The 10,278-nt window shown below is 38.4% G+C and overlaps 1 pseudogene; it reads right to left on the bottom strand.

The window, feature by feature from the left end:
• Window positions 1-5,875: 5,875 nt before the first annotated feature.
• Window positions 5,876-6,890, bottom strand: LOC133233985 (S-phase kinase-associated protein 2-like; annotated as a pseudogene).
• Window positions 6,891-10,278: the final 3,388 nt, after the last annotated feature.

The raw sequence follows: 10,278 nt of genomic DNA, 5'->3' as shown, positions 1-10,278 counted from the left end.
AAAGAGGCCAGTGTGGTCGCAACAGAGGAGAGTGAGCCAGTAAAGGGAGATGAGGCCAAGAAGTGAGGGGTCCAGGCCTCTTGGGCCACAGTAATGACTCTGGCTTTTACTTAAGTAAGATGACGAGTCATGGGTGCTGAGCAGAGAAGCACCATGATCCAACTTAGATATAACTGAATGTTAAATATAGCAGTCCTATTGGCATGTTGAGAGTAGATGAAAGGAAAAGTAAAAGCAAAATAAGAGAAATACATTAGGACATTATTAAACTATACAAATGAGAGTTGATGGAAAATCAAGTCACAGTATTAGTTTGGAATCTGAGTATACTTTGAAGGATTTACTAGTCAGATGTGACTTTAGCAATTTAGCACAGAGAGTGTGAATTAAAAAATTAAGTCAAAATCACTCCACATTTCTTAATGGAGTTGCCATCAACTAAGTACCAAATGGGGCTTCCCAGGTGGTGCTAATGGTAAAGAACCTGCCTGCCAATGCAGGAGACAAGAGAGACAAAGTTTCCATCCCTGGGTTGGGAAGATCCTTTGGAGGAAGAAATGGCAACCCACTCCAATATTCTTGCCTGGAGAATCCCATGGACAGAGGAGTCTGGTGGGCTGCAGTCCATGTGGCACAAAGAGCCGGACACAACTGAAGCGACTTAGCAGGAAGTTACAAAAGACCTAGGATGAATCAGTTTCCTTAGAGGAGAAAATTTTCCTTAAAGTTTTATCACCCTTTATTTATGGCCCTTTGCTGCTACTGCTGCTGCTGCTGCTAAGTCGCTTCAGTCGTGTCTGACTCTGTGTGACCCCATGGACTGCAGCCTACCAGGCTTCTCCATCCATGGGATTCTCCAGGCAAGAACACTGGAGTGGGTTGCCATTTCTTTCTCCATTGGACCCCTTCAAAGGCTTGGGAGGGGTCCTGAAAATATACTACATGAATCATTTTTCTGTAAGATTTGCCAAAATAAGATATTTTAGCTAACTGCAATTTCTACTTCTTCTTCATCATAATTCTCCTGTTTAGTGGTGCTGGGATGGCTGCAGGTATTTTGAGGATCCAAATGAAGATAATTTGAGGACATGATTAGATTGAGCTTAATGGAATATATGTATCACTTCCGTGTATAGTTGTCATATAGCTAGTCATTTTCCTATACTCCCCCTACTGATGCGATGATTCATCTGGCATTGTGAAACACAAGGACAAGGCCAGGATTTGCAAATAAACATACTCTGTGGCATCCAGGAATAAAACTATGGGTAACAGAGGAGAAACAAGGGTTGAAATGTACTAAACAATAATTTAGTATGTGGAAAATTCTTCTAGTAATCTTATGTATAAGATTGTAGACACCAGATTTCATACTCATTGCCACCTATTCCAAATGTTCTTTTCTATCCTGATTATGCTCAATGATACAGTTTACACAGTTATGACCAGAGAAAAATATTTTATGAGAATTATACAAAATAGAATTTTTCAGAATTTCTGTATTTGCAGAAGCACCACCGTAAAGATTGAATGTATGTGTGAGGTCACACATTTTATGTATTCTAAAGTATCAGATCACATCTTAATATATCTGTTTCATCTCCTGAAGCTTGACAGTTTCTTAAAATGGTCCACAAAAATGCTACCTTGAAACTGAAATGGACTGAAAAATATGGGTTTCAATCAGGAACTCCTATTTAAATTCATTGCTAAGTTGGTGGTGGTTGTATTGAGTAGGCCCTTGTATTTTTGATTATCCAATTCATGACAAGAAGTGAAATCATATCAACACAAGGGAAATATATTCAACATTACTTCTCAATCGACACAAAATGGTGACATTAACAACTGCAACAACAACAAATAATAATAATATAGAGCTGTTATAAAGAATCAGTGGCAAACTGATGAACGTCCGTGAACAGGTCAAATAGTATTTAAGATTGGAGAATACCCAAGAAAACTGTATGGTCCTTGAAATCTTACCATTCAGATAAGAAAATACTTGAAAAGGATCTTACCCAAATTTTATAATAATTCTAAAATTTTACATGGGATTTCTAATAACAGATTGTGAAGCAAAAAGCAAGATTTCTATCATATCAAAAATAATCATTTATGTTAGAGGAATAACAGAATTATCTTTTTCTCCTAATAAAATTTATATTTTTAAGTTATTTGGAATATGATGAGGTAATCAAAAAATAGAGGAGGGAAAGTATCATAGAGGTTTTTCAGTCAGTTTTATTAATAAAACATAGTATGCTAGTTTTCTGGATTTTGAAAACTTTAACATATTCATAAGTTTTTTAAAATTTATAATTTGCTAACATTTCTTTTCTCATACATCTGTTTTGAGAAGCATGACAGAAAATGCCTGGATTGCTTTGAATAGATTGTAAGAAATATAGATGGTAGTGACTCTGTTACTGAAGACTTAGAATAAGGTGAGAAGTGTGATAATGAATATTGAAATTGTTTCAGAAAATATATGAATCATTATGAATAAACTGTTAGAAATATGGACGTGAAAGTTACTGCCAATAGGAGCTAAGAAGGAAGTGAGAAACAGTAGAAACGGGATCCTTTCTTAAAGTGGCGGTAAGTTTACTGGAAGTATGTCTTGCTGTTATGTGGAAAGCAGACTTTGTAAATGACAAAACTGAATATTTAGCTGAGATTTTCCACGCAAAATGTTGAAAATACAGCAACACTTACATATTTAGTTGGGGAAAGTGTTGAATGATCTTCTTGATATTTATAGTGAAATGTGAGAAGAATGAGATAAATTTAGGGTAAAACTGTTAAATAAATAGGAAGGAGGACTCGAGGATTTGAGAAATTTCCAGACTATCCAGATTGCAAAAGATACTAAAATTAAGAGAAAGTATGCTCTAGACAAAAAAAAAAAAAACCCAGAGAATGATTGTACAACCTTTTGCCTATACCTCAGAAAGATCAAAAGGTCAGAGTATTCAGTAACATACCAGGCTCTTTAAAAAGACTAAGGGGTGTGGATCACAGATCTCATTTAAACTTAAAAGAATTTAGGAAGTTAAAAAAGCAGAGAGATTACATTGCCAACAAAGGTCCACACAGTCAAAGCAATGGTTTTTCCAGTAGCCATGTACGGATGTGAAAGTTGGACCATAAAGAAGGCTGAGCACTGAAGAATTGATGCCCTTGAACTGTGGTGTTGGAAAAGACTCTAGAGCGTCCCTTGGAATGCAAGGAGACCAAAGCAGTCAATCCTAAAGGAAATCAACCCTGAATATTCATTGGAAGGACCGATGCTAAAGCTGAAGCTCCAACACTTTGACCACCTGATGTGAAGAACTGACTCACTGGAAAAGACCCTGATGCTGGGAAAGATTGAAGGTGAGAGGAAAAGGGAAAGACAGAGGATAAGATGGTTGGATGGCATCACCGACTCCACAGACATGAGTCTGAGAAAGCTCTGGGAGTTGGTGATACGGCAGTCTGGCATTCTATACAGTTCATGGAGTAGCAAAGAGTTAGGCACGAATGAATGACTGAAGAACAAGAAAGCTTAAGGGCATTGTCTCTCATCCATGTGAGCAGTCATAACTGAGGATGAGATTGTCCAGGAAGATCTATGGACAAGCCTCTTGCTATGGACAGGAATCTTTTTTTTTTCATTTTTTATTTTAAAAAGTAGAAATCACATACCAAAAATACAGATTACTCTGACATGTTAGCAAAATAGCTTATGGCTGGACTTGAGTTTGGTAGTACTGTACATGTGAGGGTATCTGGAAATCAGAGGCCAATTGGATCCTCCCTCAAGCCCATGTCACTAATCTGTAAACAATAATTTCAAATAGTATGTAGCACTTTTTAACTACTACCAAACTGAAACCTAATCATTTCCCATATAACACTACTTTGTAAAAATGTTCTTCCTTAGGTTTGAGCAGATAAGGGCACTTCACACAATTGTTTCTATCATTTGAAATATCTGATTTTTTAAAAAAGCAATATTAAAGGAAATGATGAGTTTGGGCTTTTTGCTCCATTTTGAACATATGGAAAGGTCATTGATTTAAAAAAGAAATTAGTGTTTTGTGGTTTTTTTTTTAAGTAGAGTTTAATCCTTTTGCTTCTATGTATTTAAAAAAAAAATCACTGATGCTATCAAAAGGTTCAGCACCCGAGTCTTAACTTTTATGCAGTTGCCAGCTGTGCTTATTGCTCTGAAACTGCACAGAATACACACCTGCTTCTTGTGTATATTCCTAATTGAAAGGAACATGCAGTTCTTAGGGAACTCCAGGTCCAGAACTTTATAAAACAGGTTGTTAGAAACAATCACTGTGGAAGGTCATTAATATAAAAAAAGCCAATTTAAAATACTTGATTCCAGAGTGAAATAAACATAACTTCAAGAACCTCAGCAAAAAGGAAAATGGCAGGCATCCGCAGTTTAGAATTCCATCCAGCATTTCAAGAATCAGAGACTGACTGGTTCCCACCTCTCTAAAACAAAGCAAGTCATTTTAAAAGCTAAAGAACCCCGGTTAATATAATTTTATCATAAAGTCAGAAGTCCACAATTCAATTTCCTCAGCTAATTCAGAACGCTGGGAACACAGTACATAAAGGAAATAAAAGTATTAGTCACTCAGTCATGTCCTGACTTTTTGCTACCCCTGGTGGACTGTAGCCCACCAGGCTCCTCTGACCATGGGATTTTCTAGGCAAAAATACTGGAGTCGGTTGCCATTTCCTCCTCCAGAGGGGAAACTGTACATAAAGGAGACTTCATTAATGTGCATTAGAGGATACCCCAGGTTAAACTGTTATAGAAAACTGTCTCTTGAGTCTTTAAAATTTATACCAGTTCTATACCTCTGGTTGGCTGATTGTTTCTTTATTTAGGTCTTAAGGTGAATGACCTGGGGATATTTGTTTCCATCAATACAAGTGCTAATCTAAAGGCACGGTTGAAATGTATATTTTTCTTGCTATCCTCAGAAGAGATTGCGGCAAATCTATTCTATGATTCTCATTCTTTTCAGCTTACAATACAAATACCTTATTGTTTTCTGCAACCTATGTCTTATAATAAAGCAGTGCTGAAAAATTAAATAGAAGAAAGTTCAGTTGCCATATAAGCTATGAAAATGATTTGCTGGTGGTTTTTTAAGCTTGATTCTAAATAGATTTACAAAAAAGGGCACTTGGAAGATGTGGTTCAAATTTTGCTATTGAAGGTATCTTGAAATTATAGGCTCACTCTCCCCAAAATTTCTTTTTTTTTTAAATTTTATTTTTAAACTTTACATAATTGTATTAGTTTTGCCAAATATCAAAATGAATCCGCCATAGGTATACATGTGTTCTCCATCCTGAACCCTCCTCCCTCCTCCCTCCCCATACCATCCCTCTGGGTCGTCCCAGTGCACTAGCCCCAAGCATCCAGTATCGTGCATCGAACCTGGACTGGCATCTCGTTTCATACATGATATTTTACATGTTTCAATGCCATTCTCCCAAATCTTCCCACCCTCTCCCTCTCCCACAGAGTCCATAAGACTGTTCTATACATCAGTGTCTCTTTTGCTGTCTCGTACACAGGGTTATTGTTACCATCTTTCTAAATTCCATATATATGTTATTATTCAAAAAGCATAGAGCTTAGGCTGTTAAGGATATAGCAGTGATAAAAGCTTTCCTAGTCATTTCTAAAAAGCAACACTTCATAGTTTTTTCTCTCCAGTGGTTCTCTAACATACTTGTAGAAGGAAGGCAATGGAAAACCAAGAATAAAAATAGCTGAGCTCTCCACAATTGGGCTTCCTGCCTACTTGCCATGTTCAAAGAAAAGAGGAGACACCATCTTGCAACAGAGGCTTCATAGACACCTGGGCTTCTCCAGTGACATCAGGCATTTGATGCCCCATGTCTCTTGGTTCTTCTTGTTGCCAATGGTCAACCTGGCGATGGTGGTGAAATGAGAGCAATTAACCTGTAAATGAAAGAGGGCTTCCTTTAACAGTTGAAGAGTACTGTCTGGCACAGTTTCAAAGACTTGTAGTGTTTTTAATGTGGGAATTTCTCCAAATTCAAGTAAAGTTTCGGGTATTATGTTAAAGCACCAACTGAGTGATAGGTGTTAGAGGTAGTTGAGTTGTTAAAATTCTGGAAAGCAGTCGTTTTCAGCATGACACTATCGCTTAAGTCTAGGTGGACAAGACTGGGACATCTTCCAACTAAGGTAGAGACATCTGATCTCTGCAGATTCTTTCGATATTCACTGAGATTTAGCTGGGTGATGGTCTCCGACACGGTGCAACAGCCGCCTGTATGTGCTTTTCGGTGAAGTCATAGCACCAAGAGAGGTTCAGCTCATCCAATCTGGAAGAGCTGCTCAGCAAAGTCTTCAGGACAGATTCAGAGAATCCAGAACACCCAGAAAGGTTTAGTCGCAGTAAATCTGCGTTTTGAGCAAGATTGTCAACAATGGGATCCGAAAGCCAGAGGCCTTCCAGGCTGAGATTCAGCAACTTGGAACAGTGAGACAGAAGGCCATGCAGGTAGAGACATTGATCACGGAGTTCGACAAGTCCAGGTGCTGTAGACGAAAAGGGCCGAAATGTTCATCTAACGGTTGGTCCATAAATGATCGCGGACAGCGGAAGGCAAACACCCCTTGGGACAGCAGCCCACCAACCACGTCCGGGTAGAGGTTTCTTCCCGCGAGGTCTCCAATCTGCCAGAGAGACTCGTCAAACCTGGAGTGTCTTTATTTCCAGAACCCCTGTGAATGGAAGGGCAGGGACTCCCGTGTTCTCACAGTAAGAGTCCCTAGATGATACCATCTCTTACAAACACTGGAGACTTTCAGGAGTTCAGGGAGGCACAGACAGGAAAAGATTCCTAAGAGCAGCAGGCCTGGAAGGGAGTCCCAAGAAACACACAGTCCAGGGCCACTGTCTTCAGATCGCTATGGAAAGCAGGTGTGGCTCCTTCCAGCCTAATCCTGCAGAGCTCCTGGACAGGAATCTCTGTGGCAGAAATAGATTCACAAGGTTTCAAGCACTTTATGCAAGAAGAAGCACCACCAACTTGGACTGAAAAGGACAAAGAGAGTAGAAAATGAAAGAAGGGTGTAGCTGTGTACCCTCTCACGCTCCAAGTATTAATGGCAGGAAATAGGCTGATAAAGCTACCCCGCTGCAAACACTTGATACACACAGAAGTCGCTCAGTCGTGTCCGACTCTTTGCGACCCCATGGATTGTAGCCCACCAGTCTCCTCAGTCCATGGGATTTTCCAGGCATGAATATTGGAGTGGGTTGCCGTTTCTTCTCCAGCAAACACTTGATATTTTTCATGAAAAAACAGGACTCAGATGGGAGATGCTCGAGCCTAAACAGTAGAATGATGAAACATACAGCATTATCCCCAGCTCTTGAAATCTAACGGAGTTTGCCAGGCTGAGTTTCAAAAGTTTTGGTGACTGGTGAGTAATTTTTTCCTTCTATTTTATCCATTTATGAACCACATATATGAAAATATTAACCTATTCCTATCTTACGGTGTATTATGCTATGCTATGCTATATTAAGTCACTTCAGTCGTGTCTGACTCTGTGTGACCCCAGAGATGGCAGCACACCAGGCTCCCCCATCCCTGGGATTCTCCAGGCAAGAACACTGGAGTGGGTTGCCATTTCCTTCTCCAATTCATGAAAGTGAAAAGAGAAAGTGAAGTCGCTCAGTCGTGTATGACTCCTAGCGACCCCATGGACTGCAGCCCCCCAGGCTCCTCCATCCATGGGATTTTCCAGGCAAGTGTACTGGAGTGGGGTGCCATTGCCTTCTCCGACCGTGTATTATGGGAGCAGATAATTTGTTCTTTAGTTTCACAAGCCCATAGATGGAGAGAAACTATACCAGGAAGAGATTATCAGTGAGTCTCACATATATCTAATTTAGATAATACAGATGATGATACATAGAATTTTTACTTTATGAGATACAGATAAGACATTGGCCTTTAAGTTGATGCTGTAATGCATTAAGACTTTTGAGGATATTGGGATGTGTTGTATATATTTTTTATATGGGAAGAATGTGAATATTGTGGAGCCAGAAGGTAGACCATAGTAGGTAGAATAATATTCCCCCAAGATATCCATGTTCTAATGCCTGGAGCTTGTGAATATGTTAATTTATATACCAATAGAGACTACAGATGTGATTAAGAATATGGAATCTGAGATGGAGAAATTATACTGTAAAAAAATATATATATATCTATATAAATATATATAAAGGAAGGTTATAGTCCATGGGGTCACAAAGAGTTAGACATGACTGAGCGACTACCCTATACTGGGACCTATGAGAAGCAAACTGTCCTTCCTACATATATATACATATATATATTTAACAGTATAATTTCTCCAGGAAAATTATTTCCTGGCTGTGGTCAAAGAAAGATGTGATGATGGGAGAGGACTCAGACAGATGACAAGGACTTGGACTGCCATTACTGGCTTCGAAGATGAAGCTCAGGCTCAGACGGTAAAGCATCTGTCTGCAATGCAGGAGACCAGGGTTCGATCCCTGGGTTGGGAAGATCCCCTGGAGAAGGAAATGGCAGCCCACACCAGTATTCTTGCCTGGAAAATCCCATGGACTGCAGAGCCTGGTAGGCTACCATCCATGGGGTTGCAAAGAGTCAGACACGACTGAGTGACTTCACTTCACTTCACTTGATTTTGCCTCAGTTGCTGCAAATTCTGTTCTGGACACAGATGTTCCGAAAATCAAGCCCAGATTAAGTGCACACACTCCACACTCTTTCTACCAGAAAGTTGATGGAAAAATCATAGGTCCCTCTGACTGCTACAATGAAAAACAGGAAACTTGCTACTGCAAAATTATACTCAAGGGAGAACTGGAAAATAGGAGGGGGAAATTGTCACTGAAAATGACAAATTTATCAACTTTTGAATGTGTAGCAAGACTATTAGTAGATGTAAGCATAAAAGACCAAGGCTAATCTACCAGACCTATGAAGTAATTTAGGAATGTATAGTAACAGTAAATCACATACTATTGCCACTATGTTCTCATTAATAAAAAAAACCACAGAGAGAAAAGGGATGCATAATAAAAAAAAAATCTGTCAATCCTGAAGACAAAGAAATTATTTTCTGCCTGGTGAAACTTGTAAATTCTTATAATCAGGTAGTCTACAAGTTTTCAGAGTGAGTGAGGAAGGTGAATATGTGGTTGAACATGAGCAATGACCCGGAAAAAGAATTCAAGAGTATGAGAAATGTGCCTCTCCATGGATGCTAAAGTAAACATCATAAGCAGGTTGATGGTTTGGAAATCCAGATACAAAGAAACTTTGATATCATCCTGTGCTGGGAAAGCAAGGTTCCTTTAGCTAGTAACATTGAAAAGCTATCATTTACTGGGCATGTATTGCATTCAGGTGCTCTACTAATTGTTGGCATAATACCCTCACAGAATCTTTATAAACAGAGATTCTGTTTTATAAACAGAGATTTTTTTATAAACAGAAATCCTGAATTACAGAAAGATTTGGGAATTTGAGTTCATAAAAATATTACAGGTTATGTCAAGACCTAAATTGAGTCTACTATGACTCAAAATTCTGTATTTTTTCTATATAGTTTCCATACTAAATTTATTAATTAGGTCTTTTCAGTGCAACTATATGATAAGATTTATGCCAATCAGTGTTTCACTTCAAATATTACTCAAAACTTGGCTGTAAAATGGATATATGCCAATAACTAACATGAACCATGATAAACAGTGTTAGACTTAATGTTGACATATGTGTAACATGTGCTATTCTAAAGAATTTCTTCATTGAAAATTTTTGATACTGATCCTTTCCTAAGAACAGCACGTCTACAGCTCTACTCATAGGGATTACTGCCAACACCTTGATTTTAGCTCATGGTGATTTTAGACATATGCTGAATTTCTAACCTACAGAATTGTAAAATAATATATTTGTGCTCCTTAAGCCATTACATTTGTGATTACAGCAGCAAAAGAACACTAATACAAAACCATCCCAAATAAAATCCCATACCCAGATGACTTTACTGGTGAATTCTCTCAAAAGTTTAGAGAGGAACTAATCCTACTTAAAGTTTTCTAAAAACTAGAAGTAACACTTACTTATTCAGTAGTTAGTATTATACTGATACCCAAACTAGACAAAGATGTCACAAGGAAGCTACAGACCAAAAGTTCAACTAAA

Source organism: Bos javanicus, chromosome 21 (genome assembly GCF_032452875.1).
Source record: "Bos javanicus breed banteng chromosome 21, ARS-OSU_banteng_1.0, whole genome shotgun sequence".
In the NCBI taxonomy this organism is placed as follows: domain Eukaryota; kingdom Metazoa; phylum Chordata; class Mammalia; order Artiodactyla; family Bovidae; genus Bos; species Bos javanicus.
The sequence above is the reverse complement of the archived record's forward strand: the minus strand, read 5'-3'. Positions and strand labels throughout refer to the sequence as shown.